The sequence below is a fragment of the Cupressus sempervirens genome, chromosome 3 (assembly GCF_028749045.1).
Source record: "Cupressus sempervirens isolate cs-2001-9-10 chromosome 3, ASM2874904v1, whole genome shotgun sequence".
Taxonomy (NCBI): Eukaryota; Viridiplantae; Streptophyta; class Pinopsida; order Cupressales; family Cupressaceae; genus Cupressus; species Cupressus sempervirens.
The window spans coordinates 860,236,446-860,258,944 of NC_143120.1; positions in this window are offsets into that span (position 1 = coordinate 860,236,446).

Sequence of the window (22,499 nt, forward strand, 5' to 3'; positions counted from 1 at the left end):
CAATTACAATGGCCACTTGCCAATTTAGGGCCTAAGTGGACTTCTAATTTTGCTAGTTACAACAAAAAATATGAAGCTATATTAGACTTGAGAAGATAAGAAACAAGACCTCTCAAGGATATAATTAATTACAAGTGCCAAAATACGCCAAAGAATGACCAAATCCTAAAAGTACCATGTCTACTCAAAATTACTCAAAACTGGTACCAAATCTGGAAAGTAGACAAAAAATCATTCGCTTTCAAAACAAAAATAGCACTTGAATATGTGTCCATATAAGCCCGAATGAAGCCTTTGAAGTTGTAAAAATTGGGATTGGCGGTGTTTAGAAAAATTTAGGAACAGAGATCACAAACAACCTACACCAATGTGTAAATCATGAAATTCTACCTTGAAACAAAAAAAAAAAAACTTGCTCAAGAAAAGGAGTTTGTATGAGGGAGATATCATTGTTTAAAAATCACCTTTACAATTATTTTTCCTAAATTGTCACCGTCGCACCTCCAAAAATCAAATGACTCTAGATTTCACCTTAAATGTCTAATTTTGATTAAACAAGAGTTGATTTGGGGGAATTTTTGACCTTCTAAATATGATGCCAATATCTAATTTGCACCAACAAGCTCCAATCTTGACCTAAAAATAAATTAAAAGTCTCTCCAATGGCTACGCAATGAAACTCCTATGGCTCTAATACCATGTAAGAATTTGGTATAGCTATGATACCATGTAAGAATTTTTCTAAGAAAATAATTCAATGCCAAGATCAAGAAGCTTAACAGATAGCACAAGAGAGACTAATGATGATCAAATGAGAACAAATATCAGATAATTGGATAATTGGATGAATACATCATAGAGGTGTCTTGTATATAAAGGCAACTAGAATGACTAGGAGTTAGTAAAGAGATAAACATTACAACTAAGCATATGTCCACCAAGAGTGGATTATCCTCCATTGAGCACAAGAGTTTTAATGATGATGAGAGGATAAGTTTACATAGGTGTATCTCATAAAGAGATATTGTAGACACCATGCTCAAATAAGTTTCTAACTCATATGTTGTCAACAAGACAACTCATATGACTATGTATATTCCTAAGTAAACTTAAGTAAAGTGAAATAATAATTAATTATTTACACTAACACAATTAAAACACATGATAGGTAACTTACCTTTAAATTTTCCTTTGCCTCTATGAAATCTCCTTGCTAACAGTGCTTCAAATTGTTCTATATCTTCCTCATCTGTGTCACTATCACCAAAAAAATGTTTGACCTTTTTCTTCTTCTCTTTAGGTTCCTTAAATGATAACTTAGATTTGAAAGTAGATTAAATATTGTCAGATTTGAAACTATCAAAATTAGAGAGATCAAAGGCAGTCAACCTACCTACCAAACCTTTCAGAGTCAGATTTGTAGCTCATATACATTTTAGTTCTTGTATGGGAGAAACTATAATAGAATAGATGGGAACCAATGTTCTCAGTACTTTTCTCAATACATTATAATCATCAATAATAACATTAGCTCTTCTTATAACATTAACAAAATATTTTATTCTAGAGCAATATTGAGCAATATTCTCACCTTCTTACATCCTCATATCATCAAACTTACCTCTAAGAATTTTAGATTTGGATCTTAAAACATTTTTGTCTACTCTATAAATAGTGTGTAGAGTATCCCACATCTTCTTTGCAGAATCACAATCCTTGATTTCATTGAACTTAGAATAACTTAGGGTAGAGGCAATCTCAAACATTGCCTAATTGTGTTCTTTCTTCTTTTTCAAATCATCAATAGTTAGGGCTCCAACATGATCAACATGCTCAGTGATTATGGTAGATTGTGGATGGTCTCCAAGACCTCCTAGTGTAGCTTGATCAGATTTTATCATGTAGGGAAGTTCTCCTTGTTAAGCTTGGGTACCTCTCTTTTTAACATCTTGATATTTTGCTTCTAGTACCTTCAAACTAGTCTTCTTAAGCATATGGATCTAATATGAATTGTTAGAATTCTTCAGAATAACTGAGAAAGGTGGTGAATTAGTTGTCCAAGGTCCAAATGTACAAATAAAAATTTTCACATCTTAGTAGACCCATATCCATAAAACCTTATTATGCATGCCTCCATTAGATCATACGCTACTTAAACTTTGTAGGTTATTGTCCTAGGTTAAAACAACTTTTCTGAAATGTAAACATGAAACATAAAAAAATGAATAACACATTTGACAAATGGATTTTATGTGAAAACCCAATTTGGGAAAAACTAGTAGTAACATGCTACTAATTTTCTCACTCTTGTCAAGTGATGCCTTGTGAAAGGCCAACTCTATTAAAGATTATAATACACATTGTTAAATGTGGCCTTGTTAAAGGATTTCAATCATCTTGTTAGGAGTGAGCCTTGTTAAAAGGCTTTAGATCATTCACTTGGAATGTCACCCAATTAAATGATTTACAAATGACTATTAGGTCAACCATAATCCAAAGGATTAACTCTAGACTAATAAAATTATTAGAAAGTAATAGTAAGACTTGATCTAATAACAAATTACAACTTGTAGATAATAGATCTTTGTTTCAGTCCTCCATTTTTCTTGGCTTTCACACACTTCACCTCTGATAGCTTGTTCACCCGTCAAGCATTCATACTCTTAAGCCTTCTTGCTTTGCATGCCAATTGTTGTCTCTTATGTTCGGCCAATGAATGAAGCAATAACATCTACTCCTTTTCTTCCTATGGTTCTTGCACATGACAACCTTTGCTTCTAACCAACTCTCTCTATAAATAGATATTTAAGATCATTTTTCATTTAACCTCAATCATTCATTTGAGGGTTAGGTATGATTAGGTAGGATACAATGAATCTACCCTCTTTTCTATTTGGTTCCTCTAGAAACTTCTTCCTTAATCCTCTTTGAATTCGCCACAAAATAATTTACGTTGAATTCTTTGCTTGCAACTCATCATAGTTATCTTCCACATGCTTCACACAATTCAAGGAAACAAAATATTTGGCTTAGATTCATCAAATCTATGATTTAACATGAATATTGACACTTGACATCAATATGTTGTCACTCGTATTCCATATTGTTCTTCCACTCATCTTCAACTAGTTCACTTGGCAAACACTAGAGTCTACTAATGCTTGGCATCAACTAAACTTTACTTAGCTTACACTTTAGTCACTTTCTATACATTTAATCTTCACTTTACTTGGCTCAAACTTATCTTTTTTCTTTTCTTGCACTAACTTTCCTCGACACCTACTGTGCACTTGGTCAAGCTTGGTAGACAAAATTCTTCTTACTTTTTTTTCTACACTCAGTGAGTGTATCCAACCTTTGCAACCTTCAATAGATAAACAATACACTATATCATCATGGTCTTTAGTGATCTTTGTACTCCTTTTTCATACCATAATTCAACCTTTCCTCTAGGTTCTCTTGTTATCTTATTTGATCAAATCCTCTTCATAAATCAAGAAAATGATAGTACTCACATAAACTAAGAAGTTGTCTTACCAGCAAGTAGTAGGTTTAACATTAGTGATATAACAATGATTGTTCCATTATAGGTTCTTCACTTCAAAACAATCTCATATCAACACAAACTTCCTATATAGTACTTGAATCATAGAATGTGTAACGCCCCGCCAAGGGATCCAAAAGAATTAACCTAAAGTTTCACTAAGTTTGCTAAACTTTTTTTTTTTTTTTAAGAAAGAAAGTATGACATACACATCAAACAAATAGTAGCGGAAGCAATAACATGTAATCCTCGACAAACATACATTGCAAGTTACATTTCTTAAAGATCCCAAGACGTTGAGTCACGTTTAAATTTAATTAATTCTAAGTCTAACAACTATCACATACATATAAAAGAATAATCAGAAACTCCAATGTCCATAATATACATTTGTTCTGAATGCTCCTTGGCAAATTAATTCGGAATGCTCATTCATCCACTGTACATGTCACAGGGTATGAAAGGCTTAAAAGAATATACATATGTAAAGATCAAGATACAACATCCTCAAATCCATGATACAAAGTACAGTAAAAATATATGAAACCATTCACCATACATGATACATCCATACATCCATAATGATAAAACATCTATCATAAAATCTAACCATCCATCATACTAATCCAAGAACATAGTGTAGGTAAATGCCAATCACGAAATCTCCAACCACGGTGACCACGGAACGGATCTCAATGGTAAGACTAAAAGCACTACCACCTGACCGTGTGGAACCTAAATGGTCCACTCCCACCGCGCTGAGGAGATAGTCTCAAGTCCCAAATAGGATAACAAAACTTATAATCATAAATACTCTCTAAGTCTAGGAAATCCTATAAGTATGCTAACTCAAGGGTTCCTAAAAAGATCGACATCTATATCCCAGAGGTACCACAAGACATGTAGGAAACCTAATATGCAAGCGGGAAAGTGTCATCGCAAAAGTCATGTAGAAGTTACCCGAGCAATCCCTTAGGAATCCCGGGTCCCTACTGATCTTGCGGCCACTAGTATCCTCTCGTACTGACGAGGCATACTATGGAATGCAAGGTCATAACCAAGCATTCTCTCTACCCCATCCTAGTCTTTACTAGCACTCATGGCATGGGAGAGAACATACAATTATCTTGTTAGGTTCATTTTCTCTCATTTAGTGTAAAATGTTTTCACTTATTAAAAACGACTTACAATGGGTTTCTCAAGGCAGCCTCTTAGGGCTCCGACCCCCATTGCAAGCCACTCCCCGACTCTACACATAGATAACCTACCCTAGCTCATGAACTCATAAATCAAAGAATCATAATAAAACCATCTCAGTCCTGCACGAGCAACTGAAAAACATCATAAAAAAAGATAATCCACAAAATTACATCAGTTCTTCATGGGCAACAGATAACATCAAATAGTGATCATGTAATCATGACAGTTCTCTATCAGCAACTGAAGGCATCAATGATAAGTCACAAAATCCAATGGTTCTCTAATGAGCAACCAGAAAGTAATACAAGTATAAATGATCGAGACTCAGAAATGGTTATCAAATATAACTGATCGAGACTCAAAAATGGTTAAGTTAGGTATTCTCAATTACATACACCTCAGCTTCACACAAGGAAACTGGAAAGCAATAACAAACAGTAAACACAATCATGTCATAGAGCACTTCATCACATTACCATGGTCAGGTTAAGAAAGATCGAGACCAAATCATCAAGACATCACATTCACAACCCCGAGCCTCTGGTAACAACTTGAACTGGTCAACGCTAAACCAACCCCAAAACTTTCAAAGTACAAAGACAACATCAAAGTCTTAGAGATTGGATCTGAAAGTATATTATTTAAGTTAAGGTAAGGTTTATGTTTTAGTTTAATGTCGAATTCAAGTAACAAAGTTTTCACAACTACCCTTTTACGAATAACTCAGTTCTATAATAACTTTCATTAAATCAATATCCAAATTTATAATCTAGTCAAATAAAATTCATTATTAATTAACTTAATTAAACTAATTTTAATTAAATTAATCAATATTCATTTGATCTAATTACTTATTTTAATCTAACTAATAATTGTTAATTTATTAATATTTAAGCAAAATTATTAACAAATTAAAATTTACAACTATATCTATGCCTTTAATATTTATTTATTAAATGTTAAAAAAGTTTAATCTATTATAAAATTGAATATAGTATAATTTTATTATTTAAAAAAAAAATTAAATAAACAAAATTTGTTTTAATAATTTTAAAAATTATAAAAAAATTTTTTAAAAAAATGAAAACTAAGTTTTATCTTTTATTTCTTAACACACACGTTTATAGCCCGTCGGCTTTGGCCGCAGGCTTGCGGTCGCAGGGCCTGCGGCGGCAGGTACTCTGTACCTACCGTCGCAGTACTGTCGGCCTCCGACAGTGGGGAGCAGGTACGGGATGATTCCCTCCCCCCCCACTATAATATAATTATAATTTTTTTTATATATATATATTTTTGTTTTATTTTAATTAATTTTAATATAAATAAAATAAATTAAGTTTTATTTTAAAAATAATAATTTTGTTTAATTTTCAATAAAATAATTTCTCCCAAAGGATAAATATATAATATATATATATTTAATTATTTATTTTTATCTAAAACTTTTTAATTTCAAAAAAAATCAAAACCCCTACTAAATTAAATGTTAATTTCTAAATCGAGAAAACAAGGGTTCTAAAAATTCCTCCAGTCTCCATGGACACAGAAATTGTTGAAGAGCAATTAATAAAATTCACAATATTGAATAGTTAAAACTTTTATCACAGCAAATTTAGATCTACAAGCCCCGGACACGAAGAAGACAGGAAGGAATAATTGCATATTTAATGGATAGTCAAAACACAAGACCCTACCTGATCCTGATGCTATTATGAAATCTCCAAGAACTGTATGCGAATTTGCTCCTCTCAATAACCTTCCCCTCGAAGACTTTCTTCGTATCAACCTTCTGAAATTTGCTTCCAAAATTTGTCCCCCAAAAATTCCCGTCCAGATTCCTCTATCTCAAAAAATGAACCCCCAAAGTTGTGATAAGCAATTTCTCCTCAATTCGGGGCACTAATTGTGCATTTACCCGAGAAGACTCTTTGCACAACTCAGTTAACTCCAATTTAACTTTTATTATCTTTTCTTATTCTTTTGCATTCAACTTTCATGCACATTAAGTTGAATTATTAAATAACTTTATTTAAAATTTCACTTGACTTCAATTCTTAATTAATTTATTACTTTAAATCTTATGTGCACTTTTAAGAAATTAAAATAACATTATTAATTTTTATAATTTAATCTTTTAATTTAATTCTTATATTTAACTCATGTTTAGATCATGCGATCTAGAATTAATATCTTTCAACTTTTTAATTTATTTTAGAACTTAATTGATAACATATTTAATTAATTTAAATAACAATAATATTTAGCATTTATTTAAAAATGAACTCCAAATATATTATTATTAAATTAAATAAATATTATCCTGTTCTAAATATATCTTGAACTTTAATTTCCAACTTTAATTCTTTTATTTATTTAATTAATTAATTAATTAAATATAAAGATATCATAATAATTCCTTATTAAATTAAATCATTAATTAGTCTTTTTATTTAGACTTAATTTATAGAAAATACACCAAGGACTCATAAAGCAACATACGAAAATCCAACATAGAAAAATACATACCAAATCAAACAAAAAGGGTTATAATCACGAAATTACATCATTTGATGCATTCGGAGGGCACTTAACTCAGATACTTGTCCTAATTATCAATTAGGACAATTGGCTAAAGGGTTTAGGATTTGGACTTAAGAGTTTATCTCCCCTCTCTTACCATTGAGACAGTGCGATAGGGTACGCTCATCCTGACAATTCAGGGAAGTCGATACCCGGTACCTGCAACCTGCATAAAATCCACGCATGTACAAACACAATATTCTAAGCTAAACAGGCAATGGCAGGAAGTGGTGCATCGTGTAGATCCCGACTAGCAGGTGACTACGACTCCCTTCCTTAACCATATCAGAAACACCATACATGAATAAAACAACACGCACACCATACACATGTAGTATGGGGTAAGTATCCATAAGAGGCACATGAAATAATAAGCCATCTAACTAATCATCATCGATAACTAAAACCATTGAATAATCATCATACATGCACGAAATATAGAGTACCAAGTAATCTCATCATATAATAAACTGAGTGTAAACATCCTCTGATAATCTCTAAAATAATAATACTACTCATCAAACATAAATTGGCCTAAAAGAGTTTGGCAATCATATCATAAATGTAGCTTGAAAAATGTAAACTAGGGGCAGGCACTACATCCACCCCCCCTAGACTTAGGCTTACTCCTGGAAGCCTATAAACAAATAGGGATATAAATCCCGTAATCTAGATGCATCCTCCCATGTAGCTGAAGAGTCATCAGTAGGGTCCCATTGGACCCTTACCTGCTCTATGGTTTGACCCCTGAGGGTCAACTCCCGCTGTTCCAAAATACGTATTGGCTCCAAAGCCAGCTGCCCGTCCTCTACCTGCAATGCATTCCAATCAAGAATATGTACAACATCAAGAATATACTGTCTAAGTACTGAAACATGGAAAACATCATGAATGCGAGCAAGGCTGGGCGGTAAAGCAAGACAATAGGCAACTGGGCCAATCCTCTCAAGAACATCAAATGGTCCCACAAAGCGAGGTGCTAGCTTCGAGCCCTTTCCATAATGGATCGGACTCTTCCACGGATGCACTCTCAAGAAAACCTTCTCTCCCACAGAAAACTGCTTATCTGACCTATGTGCATCAGCATACTTCTTCTGCCTATCCTGTGCCGTTGTCAAGTGCTCTCGGATATGCACCACCTGTTGCTCCATGTCACGAAGCATCTCTGGGCCCAATAGGATGCGATCCTCAAGGCTATCCCAACTCAAAGGTGTACGGCAAGGGCATCCATATAAGGCTTGGAAAGGTGCCATGCCAATAGAACTGTGATACCCGTTGTTGTAAGAAAACTCCACTAGGTAGAGATAGTCCTCCCAATGAGTCTACCTATCCATCACGTACATCCTCAACATATCTTCGAGAACCTGATTCACTCTCTCTATTTGCCCATCTGTCTCTGGGTGATATGCTGAACTGAAGTTCAACTGTGCTCCAAGATCATGCTTTAGTGATGTCCAAAATGCGGAAGTGAAAACATGATCCCTATCCGAAATGATCTTTCGGGGAATACCATGTAGGCTCACAATATCATGCATGAAGACATTTGCTACTGAAGCTGTAGTGTAGGAAGACCTGATTGGTGCAAAATGTGCCACCTTGGTCAACCGGTCAACGGTGACCATGATAGCATCATGATGACAAAGAGTCATAGGTAATCCTACTATGAAATCCATAGAGATGATGTCCCACTTCCATGAAGGAACAAGATTCGGTTGCAAGAGTCCTGCCGGATGCTGGTGTTCTGCCTTGACTCTCTGACACTCAAGACATCTAGCCACAAAATCAGCAATGTCGCGCTTCATCCCGGACCAATAGAATAAATGTCGCAAATCTGCATGCATCTTCTTGACACCTGGATGTGCCGAGTAAGGTGCACGATGGGCCTCTGATAGGATCAATATGCGAAGCTCATCCAGTAGCGGCACATAGATCCTTCCTGAAAGTCTCAAAAGGCCATCTGACTCTAGGACATAGCCTAAAAACTTACCCTCCAAGGGTCTCCCTGAATTGATCTCACTGCACACCTCCAGATACCATGAATCAGTGGGGAGTGCCTGAAGTATCTGACATCTCAAATCGACACTAAGAGTCATAGATGATATCACATGTTTCCTGCAACTCAAAGCATCAGCTACAACATTCTCCTTCCCCTGGATATACTTCACCTCAAAGTCATACTCGCACAAAAACTCCATCCAATGCCTTTGCCTAGCATTCAGATTAGGCTGCGTGAATATGTACTGAAGACTACGATGATCGCTATGTAGTTCAAATCTGTGTCCCAACAAGAAATGTCTCCATCTCACTAAGGCATGAACTACTGCTGCTAACTCAAGGTCATGTGTAGGATAATTCAACTCATGATCCTTGAGTTTACGTGACTCATATGCAATCACTCGACCATTCTGCATTAGAACTGCTCCAATACCCTCAAGGGAAGCATCTGTACACACCATGAAATCACCTGCTGGATCAGGTACTGCTAAGATCGGTGCACTGGTCAAAAGCTCTTTGAGTTTCTGAAATGCTTCTACACACTTTTCTGTCCAAAGAAACTTCTTTCCTTTCCTCTGAAGGGAGGTAATAGGGTGTGCTATTCTGGAGAAGTTTTGAACAAATCTGCGATAATACCCAGCTAGACCCATGAAACTACGAATTTCCGACATAGTAGTGGGTGCAGGCCAATCTACTATTGCCTGGATCTTCGCAGGGTCTACAGAGATACCTTTGCCTAAAATAACGTGCCCCAAATACTGTATCTCTGATTGAAAGAAATCACACTTTGCCGCATTGGCATAAAGTTGATTATCTCTCAAACACTGCAAAACTAAACTCAAATGTTCCTCATGTTCCTTTTGGGACTTAGAATATATTAGAATATCATCGAGGAACACAAGAACAAATCTATCAAGATAGGAACGAAACACCCCATTCATTAAGCACATGAAAACTGATGGAGCGTTCGTCAGTCCAAAGGGTACCACTGTGAACTCATAATGCCCGTAGCGAGTTCGGAAGGTGGTCTTATGAATATCAGCCTCCTTGATGCGAAGTTGATGGTATCCTGACTTAAGATCAATCTTAGAGAACACTGTAGCTCCCTTGATCTGATCAAATAAATCATCAATCCTTGGTAAAGGATACCTGTTCTTTATTGTCACCTTATTCAGCTGTCTGTAATCAATGCAAAGGCGCAAAGAACCATCCTTCTTCTTCACAAAGAGCACCGGAGCTCCCCATGGTGATACACTAGGTCGAATACTACCCTTGGCCAATAGTTCCTCTAACTGCAAACGCAACTCACTTAGCTCTTGAGTGGTCATACGGTAAGGAGCTCTAGAGATAGGTTCCGCTCCTGGAGTGAGCTCGATGCTAAAATCAATGTCTCTCTTCGGAGGCATGCCTTGAATCTCACTCGAAAAGACATCAGCATACTCCTGTAAAATAGGGTGATCTAGGGTCTTCCTCGTAGATTCTTCCTCATCTAGCTCATTTACCGTAATGGCAAATACCTGACATCCCTTACGAAAGCTTCGCTTTAGTTGCATAGCAAAGATCATCCGTAGGGATATAGGCCTCGATATCCCCACAATCTCAACATCCTTCCCTTGGTCATCCTGACACATAATGGTCTTCTTTCTGCAGTCAATACTAGCCCTATGAGAGCCAAGCCAATCCATACCTAAGACCACATCGTAGGAGCCAAGAGGAATAACTCGAAAATTGACTGAAGTCTCAAACCCTCCTATGCTAAGACCACACTTATGAACTACCGAATCTGTGGAAACTTTAGTGCCTGAGGCTAGTTCCACTTGCCAACCATGATCTTGCTTAACCGACTCCAGCTTACACTTGTCAACTAGAGATGGAGAAATGAAAGAATTTGTAGCACCTGAATCAAATAATATAGAGAGAGGTGTACCTCGGATAGCTCCTGTAGTCTCAACTACTGTCCCCTGATGGTTTGCCTGACGGTGATCCACCGCTGCAAATACTCTATGAGATCCACTTGCATTTTTGACTGTAGGCTCAGATGCTGCTGGCCTGGGTCCTGAATACTGAGATGCTCGTTGTGGGCAGTATGCTGCAATATGACCAATCTGTCCACATGAATAACATCCCGTGCCTCTGCCAGATCCTCTCCCTATAGGTGGTGCATTCGACCACTGGTGGCTACCCCTGCTAGCAAAAGACTGGTTGCTCTGTGCAGGCTGAGATTGCTGATTCTGTCTATTACGTTGAGCATTGCGATTGATCCTAGAGTTGGATCCACCGCCACCACTCTATGCCTGAGGGTAAAATCCCTTATGCTGCTGAGGCTGCTGCTGAGAATACTAATTCCTCCTAGGGAAGGGAGGCTTCCTGATTCCACCAGAATTGTGGTTGCCCTTAGATCCTACTATAGTAGGCGCTCCAACAAATCCCCCTTGCCCAAAGTTGACACTCTGCTCTACCAGGATAGCTCGATGTACCGCATCCTTGAGGGTCTTAGGCTCAAATACCTTAACACCCCCAATAAAATGGTTGTTCAAGCCTCGGATGAAATGATGTGCCAACTGTGCTGGGTTGTTACTGAATCCCGAAAAAGGCATGAGCTCATAGAACTTGTGTTCATACTCTACAACGGTCATAGTGAACTGTCTCAGGTTATGGAACTCATCTACTCTATGCTGCTTCCATTCCTCTGGTAGGAATCGCTCATGAAAACTCTCCAAGAAAATCTCCCAAGTGACACTACCCATGTCAATGCCCAACTTCTTCTCCTCAATAGTCCACCAGGTGGCTCCAAATAACTCTAGATTGGTAATGGCAAACCTCGCTTTGACATTACTGTCAAAGTCCTGCATAGCAAAAATCTTGTCAAGGGCAATAAGCCACTACTCAGCTACATACCCAGAACCTTGCCCATTAAAGGGCTTGATCTTGGACCTCTGAAGATCCTTCATCTGAGAAGATACTATGAATCTATGTCGATCCCTCTGAGGACTCCTAGATCTGCGTCTATGCTCATGTCCAACCTGGTGTGCTCTATCCTACTCAAGAACAGGAGGTAAGTGATCAATAAGGGTTCGCATCATTTGCCTCAGATCAACCTCCTCAGAGTCGGCATGTCCCTCTTCGTGGTTCTCTTCCTGATGCTCACTGACATGCTCTTCCCTATTCTCTTCCTGAATGGGGCTCTCATGGATAGACTCATGAACACTAACATCTCTGCCTCGTCCATGGCCTCTGCCACGGCCAAGGCTACGACCCCTAATGGAAGATCTCGTCCCAGATACCATCCTGCAATAATATCCAAGACACAAGATGCTAAAAATAACCATGAAACATACTACTGAGATACATAGATAAAAGACACATGTTTTGCAAACAAGATATTTTCAGTTTTCAGTTTACCTATAATTTCAGTTTTGAAGTTTTGAGTGTTGAAGTATGAATAAAATAGGTAACTAATAGTTTATATACTGTTTCAGTTCAACTAGCTTCAAGTTTTAGTTTAAGGTTTGCATTTTTATTCAACTAGTTAACACTAGTGGCGTTCCAATATACCCAGAGCTCCCAATGTAGAAACTTGGGCTCTGATACCAGATGTAACGCCCCGCCAAGGGATCCAAAAGAATTAACCTAAAGTTTCACTAAGTTTGCTAAACTTTTTTTTTTTTTTTAAAGTAAGAAAGTATGACATACACATCAAACAAATAGTAGCAGAAGAAATAACATGTAATCCTCGACAAACATACATTGCAAGTTACATTTCTTAAAGATCCCAAGACGTTGAGTCACATTTAAATTTAATTAATTCTAAGTCTAACAAATATCACATACATATAAAAGAATAATCAGAAACTCCAATGTCCATAATATACATTTGTTCTGAATGCTCCTTGGCAAATTAATTCGGAATGCTCATTCATCCACTGTACATGTCACAGGGTATGAAAGGCTCAAAAGAATATACATATGTAAAGATCAAGAAACAACATCCTCAAATCCATGATACAAAGTACAGTAAAAATATATGAAACTATTCACCATACATGATACATCCATACATCCATAATGATAAAACATCTATCATAAAATCTAACCATCCATCATACTAATCCAAGAACATAGTGTAGGTAAATGCCAATCACGAAATCTCCAACCACGGTGACCACGGAACGGATCTCAATGGTAAGAGTAAAAGCACTACCACCCGACCGCGTGGAACCTAAATGGTCCACTCCCACCGCGCTGAGGAGATAGTCTCAAGTCCCAAATAGGATAACAAAACCTATAATCATAAATACTCTCTAAGTCTAGGAAATCCTATAAGTATGCTAACTCAAGGGTTCCTAAAAAGATCGACATCTATATCCCAGAGGTACCACAAGACACGTAGGAAACCTAATATGCAAGCGGGAAAGTGTCATTGCAAAAGTCATGTAGAAGTTACCCGAGCAATCCCTTAGGAATCCCGGGTCCCTACTGATCCTACGGCCACTAGTATCCTCTTGTACTGACGAGGCATACTATGGAATGCAAGGTCGTAACCAAGCGTTCTCTCTACCCCATCCTAGTCTGTACTAGCACTCATGACATGGGAGAGAACATACAATTATCTTGTTAGGTTCATTTTCTCTCATTTAGTGTAAAATGTTTTCACTTATTAAAAATGACTTACAATGGTTTTCTCAAGGCAGCCTCTTAGGGCTCCGACCCCCATTGCAAGCCACTCCCCGACTCTACACATAGATAACCTACCCTAGCTCATGAACTCGTAAATCAAAGAATCATAATAAAACCATCTCAGTCCTGCACGAGCAACTGAAAAACATCATAAAAAAAGATAATCCACAAAATTACATCAGTTCTTCATGAGCAACAGATAACATCAAATAGTGATCATGTAATCACGACAGTTCTCTATCAGCAACTGAAGGCATCAATGATAAGTCACAAAATCCAATGGTTCTCTAATGAGCAACCAGAAAGTAATACAAGTATAACTGATCGAGACTCAGAAATGGTTATCAAATATAACTGATCGAGACTCAAAAATGGTTAAGTTAGGTATTCTCAATTACATACACCTCAGCTTCACACAAGGAAACAAAAAAAGCAATAACAAACAATAAACACAATCATGTCATAGAGCACTTCATCACATTACCATGGTCAGGTTAAGAAAGATCGAGACCAAATCATCAAGACATCACATTCACAACCCCGAGCCTCTGGTAACAACCTGAACTAGTCAACGCTAAACCAACCCCAAAACTTTCAAAGTACAAAGACAACATCAAAGTCTCAGAGATTGGATCTGAAAGTATATTATTTAAGTTAAGGTTTATGTTTTAGTTTAATGTCGAATTCAAGTAACAAAGTTTTCACAACTACCCTTTTACGAATAACTCAGTTCTATAATAACTTTCATTAAATCAATATCCAAATTTATAATCTAGTCAAATAAAATTCATTATTAATTAACTTAATTAAACTAATTTTAATTAAATTAGTCAATATTCATTTGATCTAATTACTTATTTTAATCTAACTAATAATTGTTAATTTATTAATATTTAAGCAAAATTATTAATAAATTAAAATTTACAACTATATCTATGCCTTTAATATTTATTTATTAAATGTTAAAAAAGTTTAATCTATTATAAAATTGAATATATTATAATTTTATTATTTAAAAAAAATTTAAATAAACAAAATTTGTTTTAATAATTTTAAAAATTATAAAAAAAATTTAAAAAAAAACGAAAACTAAGTTTTATCTTTTATTTCTTAACACACACGTTTATAGCCCGTCGGCTTTGGCCGCAGGCCTGCGGTCGCAGGGCCTGCGGCGGCAGGTACTCTGTACCTGTCGTCGCAGTACCTGCGACGCAGGTACTGTCGACCTCCGACAGTGGGGGGCGGGTACGGGATGATTCCCTCCCCCCCCCACTATAATATAATTATAATTATATATATATATATATATATATATATATATATTTTGTTTTATTTTATTTAATTTTAATATAAATAAAATAAATTAAGTTTTATTTTTAAAAAAATAATTTTGTTTAATTTTCAATAAAACAATTTCTCCCAAAGGATAAATATATAATATATATATATTTAATTATTTATTTTTATCTAAAACTTTTTAATTTCAAAAAAAATCAAAACCCCTACTAAATTAAATGTTAATTTCTAAATCGAGAAAACAAGGGTTCTAAAAATTCATCCAGTCTCCATGGACACAGAAATTTTTGAAGAGCAATTAATAAAATTCACAATATTGAACAGTTAAAACTTTTATCACAGCGAATTTAGATCTACAAGCCCCGGACACGAGGAAGACAGGAAGGAATAATTGCATATTTAATGGATAGTCAAAACACAAGACCCTACCTGATCCTGATGCTATTATGAAATCTCCAAGAACTGTATGCGAATTTGCTCCTCTCAATAACCTTCCCCTCGAAGACTTTCTTCGTATCAGCCTTCTGAAATTTGCTTCCAAAATTTGTCCCCCAAAAATTCCCGTCCAGATTCCTCTATCTCAAAAAATGAACCCCCAAAGTTGTAATAAGCAATTTCTCCTCAATTCGGGGCACTAATTGTGCATTTACCCGAGAAGACTCTTTGCACAACTCAGTTAACTCCAATTTAACTTTTATTATCTTTTCTTATTCTTTTGCATTCAACTTTCATGCACATTAAGTTGAATTATTAAATAACTTTATTTAAAATTTCACTTGACTTCAATTCTTAATTAATTTATTACTTTAAATCTTATGTGCACTTTTAAGAAATTAAAATAACATTATTAATTTTTATAATTTAATCTTTTAATTTAATTCTTATATTTAACTCATGTTTAGATCATGCGATCTAGAATTAATATCTTTCAACTTTTTAATTTATTTTAGAACTTAATTGATAACATATTTAATTAATTTAAATAACAATAATATTTAGCATTTATTTAAAAATGAACTCCAAATATATTATTATTAAATTAAATAAATATTATCCTGTTCTAAATATATCTTGAACTTTAATTTCCAACTTTAATTCTTTTATTTAATTAATTAATTAATTAATTAAATATAAAGATATCATAATAATTCCTTATTAAATTAAATCATTAATTAGTCTTTTTATTTAGACTTAATTTATAGAAAATACACCAAGGACTCATAAAGCAACATACGAAAACCCAACATAGAAAAATACATACCAAATCAAACAAAAAGGGTTATAATCACGAAATTACATCATTTGATGCATTCGGAGGGCAACAATTGGGACAATTATCAATTAGGACAATTGGCTAAAGGGTTTAGGATTTGGACTTAAGAGTTTATCTCCCCTCTCTTACCATTGAGACAGTGCGATAGGGTACGCTCATCCTGACAATTCAGGGAAGTCGATACCCGGTACCTGCAACCTGCATAAAATCCACGCATGTACAAACACAATATTCTAAGCTAAACAGGCAATGGCAGGAAGTGGTGCATCGTGTAGATCCCGACTAGCAGGTGACTACGACTCCCTTCCTTAACCATATCAGAAACACCATACATGAATAAAACAACACGCACACCATACACATGCAGTATGGGGTAAGTATCCATAAGAGGCACATGAAATAATAAGCCATCTAACTAATCATCATTGATAACTAAAACCATTGAATAATCATCATACATGCACGAAATATAGAGTACCAAGTAATCTCATCATATAATAAACTGAGTGTAAACATCCTCTGATAATCTCTAAAATAATAATACTACTCATCAAACATAAATTGGCCTAAAAGAGTTTGGCAATCATATCATAAATGTAGCTCGAAAAATGTAAACTAGGGGCAGGCACTACAGAATGAAATCATTAATGGCAGTGGTTGAAGATGTGAATGAAAAAATTCAAAATAGTCTTATTGCATGCTACTTAATTTCTTCTTATGCATAAGTATATATCACTCTTCTAGATATTTTATAGCATTCAATAAATTTCTTGAGTCATTATCAGATCACAAAAATTATGGCCAAGAAATCATTAAAAACTTTGAAACCAATTTGAAGTCAACCAATCAGCTCAATCGGAAGCTCTGTGCAATATGAATTTTATGGTAACATCATTCTAGAAATAGCATGCAAGTATGCATTTGATTCCAATATTCAATGGATTGAGTACAAAATCATTGTGCCTTTTAGACCAAGATCAATCTCTTGAAGCCAACAACACAATTAGAATTCAAAAGTTCATTTCAAGAAAACAAGTTGGTTGGAGCAGAAGGATCCAAATTATCTGTAACTAGGCAAGGAAAGCATAAGAAAATAAAAAATGCATTAAAGAGGTTATATGCCAAAAAGGGGGATGACCCTCGTATAATCATAATAATTAGAATGTCCCTAAATTGATTAAAGAAATTCATGTTAGACATACACACTATTTCTCATGATTTCTCTTTTAAGATAATATTATCAATTGCTAGATAAATATTAATAAGGAATATTTATGAATAGTCTTTGACTATAATACTATTGAATGAATATATTTATGAATAGTCTTCGACTAAAATAAAATGAATAGTCTTAAATTATTGCCTTGAATGGCATGGCTCTTCAAATCAAATTATATTCTCTATATTATCTTTGTGTACTCTCTTCCATAATTAGGTCTTATGAGGACTTGATTTCCAAATAGTAATAATGTAAAGATCTTGAGACTTTGTGAATCCTCTTCTATCAATTAATTAACTAACTTTAAATGTGAAATAAATATTAAAAGTCAAAGTCTAGAAATTGATAGAGGCAAGATAAAGATGTAGCTTTAATCCAAGATTGAAAGGGAGTGGAAAGAAATGGTGGAATGGAATTTCTCAATTTTATAATTCCTCCTTTACATCAAGACTACAAATTATTAAGAGTTTGCAAAAAACTTATCAATGTGAAGGAGAAAATCTTCAATTTCCCCTGGCATTTTGTATTAAATTAATTTGCATATCTATGCATAAGGGATCTTAATCCCTTGTGTGTGTGTGTGTGTGTGTGTGTGTGTGTGTGTGTGTGTGTGTGTGTGTGTGTGTGTGTGTGTGTGTGTGTGTGTGTTTGTGTGTGTGTGTGTTTGTGTGTGTGTTTCTATAGGGCATGGTTTCTCTGAAAATGCCACATTGAAAAAGTAATTTAAAAAATTAAACAATGACATTACAGAATGCACCTAGCTATTGATCTAAGTATCAAATCTCCCAAAGCCATGCTCATTTTCAAAGATGAAAAAGATTGAACAAGTTTTAAGATTGCTCCATTCTTAGGATGTAAAATGAGGGATTCATCAAACATCTTGGTGGCCCTAAAATAACTAGGCATTCCAAATAATGAGTGCTCCATTTACTCACACAAAGGAAATAATTTTCAAATTGAAGGTGTTGTTAAGAGACCTCACAAATACAATACAAAATGACTTCCAAAATGCCTACTACAGAGTGAAAAAGGAATAAAAAATAATTAAGTGAACATAGAGTGAAATTTGGAATTTGGTTTAGATGATTGCCAATGATTTTCTCTTCCAACCTCCTTATGATTTTCTCATCATAGTCTCTAGTCGCCTCCACTTTCCATACTAATCAAAAGCATAACATTAAAATAATAATAATAATAATTCAAGTTAAAGTCAAATATAAAAATCAAAAATAAATTTAAAAAATAAACAATGCAAACATGAAATGGGATTTCTCAAACACAAAGGAAGCAAAAGCTTTTATCTACTATAGAATAAAAACTATTTTTTGATTGCCCAAACCCAAAGGAAAAATTTGAACCTAGTCATCTTTCTTCCTTCCACCCATCAATGCCTTCGATGCCTTTCTAACATTTTGGCAAATCATATTTATTTCTAGCTATTTTTCCCCAAATCTTGTAAATGACCCAATTTTGAGTATAATGATATCTTTTAATACCTATATTCTAGCACCAATATTTATGAAGAAATCATTTGTTCCTTACTATTCTAAATAAAATTTGTTTCAATTCAACTACTCACATAAAAAATAGACATAACATTTTTTATTATAATTTTAAATATATATTTATACAGATGTTGCATGAATTTGAGAGGTCTACTATAAGACGGAAGTAGCCTCTTGGCTAAAAACTAGGTAAATGTGTAAGGTGTAGATTCAATTAGAGATTGCAAAATATCGCCCAACACACCATTTTTAATGGTTTTTATTATAATTTTAGTGAGTTTTGAAAATGATACAAGTTGACTTTCCAGACCATTTTGCAACTCGTTAGTCTTCTTTAAATATGCATTTCTTCAATGAGACAAGTACAAATGAAATTCTGCCATGATACAATGTGACTAAAGAGATCATGGTGTTTAATGGTTCATGGAGTTGACTAGTTCAAAATGAATAAGATTTAGTTGGAAATGTAGCTTTTTAAGTAAGAGTTCATGGAAAGACACATGACATACTACAATTTTTTTTTTTTTTTAAATTAGAAATTATAGTTACATAATATTAAAATTTAGTTGATGTATTTAAAATGATTCATTTTTAAAGCCCTTTGTCAAATATGTTAGTCATAGATAACATAGTTATTTAATATTTCTAGTAAATATGATATATCAAATTGTCATTAAATAATTTAAAGATAATATCTTTGAATGAAAATGAATATTTATAAATTAAACTTATTAAATATTTATATACTTATAAAATTTTCAGTAAATAGCATTATTTTATATATATACTGTATATGATTTAATTTTTTAATTCGCAATTGATGGCTATAATTTATGTAATCAATTTAATATTTTTGTTAATATATCTTAGAATGTAAATAACAAAATTTATTTTCCATTGTATAATTGTTATTCCAACCCCTTCACATAGGGAGTATGAGTTTCACTTTATATCTCTTCTAGTAAGAGCCAATGAGTAAAGGTTACCAATTCCATCAAAATAAATTAGAATTAGATCTCCAACGATTATATATCTCACCTTTGGAATTTTTATCTTTGGTGGATGGTATAATCAAGTAATGTGTAGAGATAAATTATTTTAATCTATTGGCAAACTACATAGTTTATAGCATTGACTTCTACTAATTACTATACCCTCCTCTTTTTGGAGCAAGATTTGTTAACAAAGTGTTAAGCCACACAATACCCTATATCACTATTAGACTCATAGCTTTTGATCAAGTATCAACCACATTTAGTGTCTCCTTTACCTTACCCAAGTCTTATATAACTAAAGTGAATATGGAAGATATATCTTAATTTATGTTATATGGAGACTATGTAGCCATGAACTCTTCACCCATAAACCCCCTATATATCAGATATATAGTCTACATAACATCTCACTTGGCATGGTTTAATTATCAACAAGATTATGGATCATATCGCCACTAACTCAATCTTATCCCTCACATTAATCATTATTTATTAATTTAAAATATAAATACTTGTTCCAGGAGCTACACCAAAAAATGGCTATAATGGCTTGTTCTAAAAATTGTAAGACTTGTGATCCAACCCTACTGATATTTCTTCTAAATTATATATATTACATTTGTTTATTCACATATAGGAAAATGTCAAGATAACATTATCTACAAAATCAATATTTCATGCTTAGAGTGATGCTATTGCCTTTTATGTATAGTAACTATATTTTCGAAATAAAGGAGAGGTGAAAATTTATTCAAGCTAAAAGAGAAATAAGAGCAAATAGAGAAAGGGCATTGGATAGCCTTGTCAAGATCAACCAAGTGATCAAGTTAGTGGGACAAACCCATCATAAGTTGAGTCTTATCAAGAATGTTCCACTTACACATATGGTTAGAAGCCCACTTCGCCAAACAATCAGCACTAGTATTCCATTCCCTAGGAATATGAGTGAAATTAATAGACTCCACATAAGTACACAAATTATGAATTTTGTTTGCAATCAAAGATAACTTCCAACTAAAAACTTTAGAATGTTGTTGATCCAATAGATGTATCATCACTTGTGAGTCAAATTCATAGATAAGCCTTCGCCAACCAAGGTCACAAGCCTTCTTCACAACATACAAAATAGCTATGGTCTCCATCAGGTTGTTAGTGTGATGACCCTTATAAATAGAAAACACAAATTGGACACCCCCCTTACTATCTCTACCAACATGACCAATGCTAATAGGGCCTAGATTTCCCTTGGAAGACCCATTCATGTTTATTTTATGAATACCCTGTGGAGGGTCACTCCAATTCCCCACCCTATTTATCTTTTGCAAGGGATGTCTACACATCTTTCTTAGTAGTTTTCTATGTGAGGAAGGAATATTTAGATGATTATTGAAAATATCCTCCCCTAGTTCTATGGCCGTAGAAGTGCCACATTTTGCAAAAACAGTTTACCCCAAAGAATGAAGAATTTTCCACCATAAGTGAGGAACCTCTAAAAACTTATTCTTAAAGATACAATGGTTCCTTTCCAACTAGATATGCCAATTAATAAAGGAGGGTCCAAGAGTCCAGGCAACTTGAAGAAATAGAGTCTTGACATGAGCCTTACCCCAATGAGCAAACAATTCTGCCAGTGAGGAAACATGCCAACAGGATGAGTGGTAAGAATAGAAGGGTGCCCATCCCAAGAGTCAAGCCAAAATAAAGCTTATGATCCCAAATGACAAATCTGAAAGAGACCATCTTTAACCAATTGAGCTCCAAACTTTAGTGCATTCCAAATCATGGATCCTCTCCTCTCCAGAGAAAAGCGGTGAACTTCAACCACATCAATATTTGGAAAATACTTATGGGTGAAAATACACGCCCAAAGATGATTTTGGTTAAGAAACCAATGCTAATAAAGTTTTGCAATGAGAACCTGTCCATTTAAAATAGTTGAGCGTAAGCCAATGCGACCCTCCTTCTAAGGTCTACACATTGTTTCTCATTTAACCAGACTCCATTTAGAAGTTGAAAGGTTCCCACTCCAAAGGAATTGATGGGATAAAGTATCAAATTACTAAAAAAAATATGTAGGAGCAGCCTGAATAAAACACCTATAAATAGGAAGGGCTTGGATAACTGATTTTAATAGAGTCAGGCGAGCAATAGTTGATAGCCATTGATGAGTCCAATGATTAACCTTCTACTGTAGTTTATCAAGCAAAACTTGCCA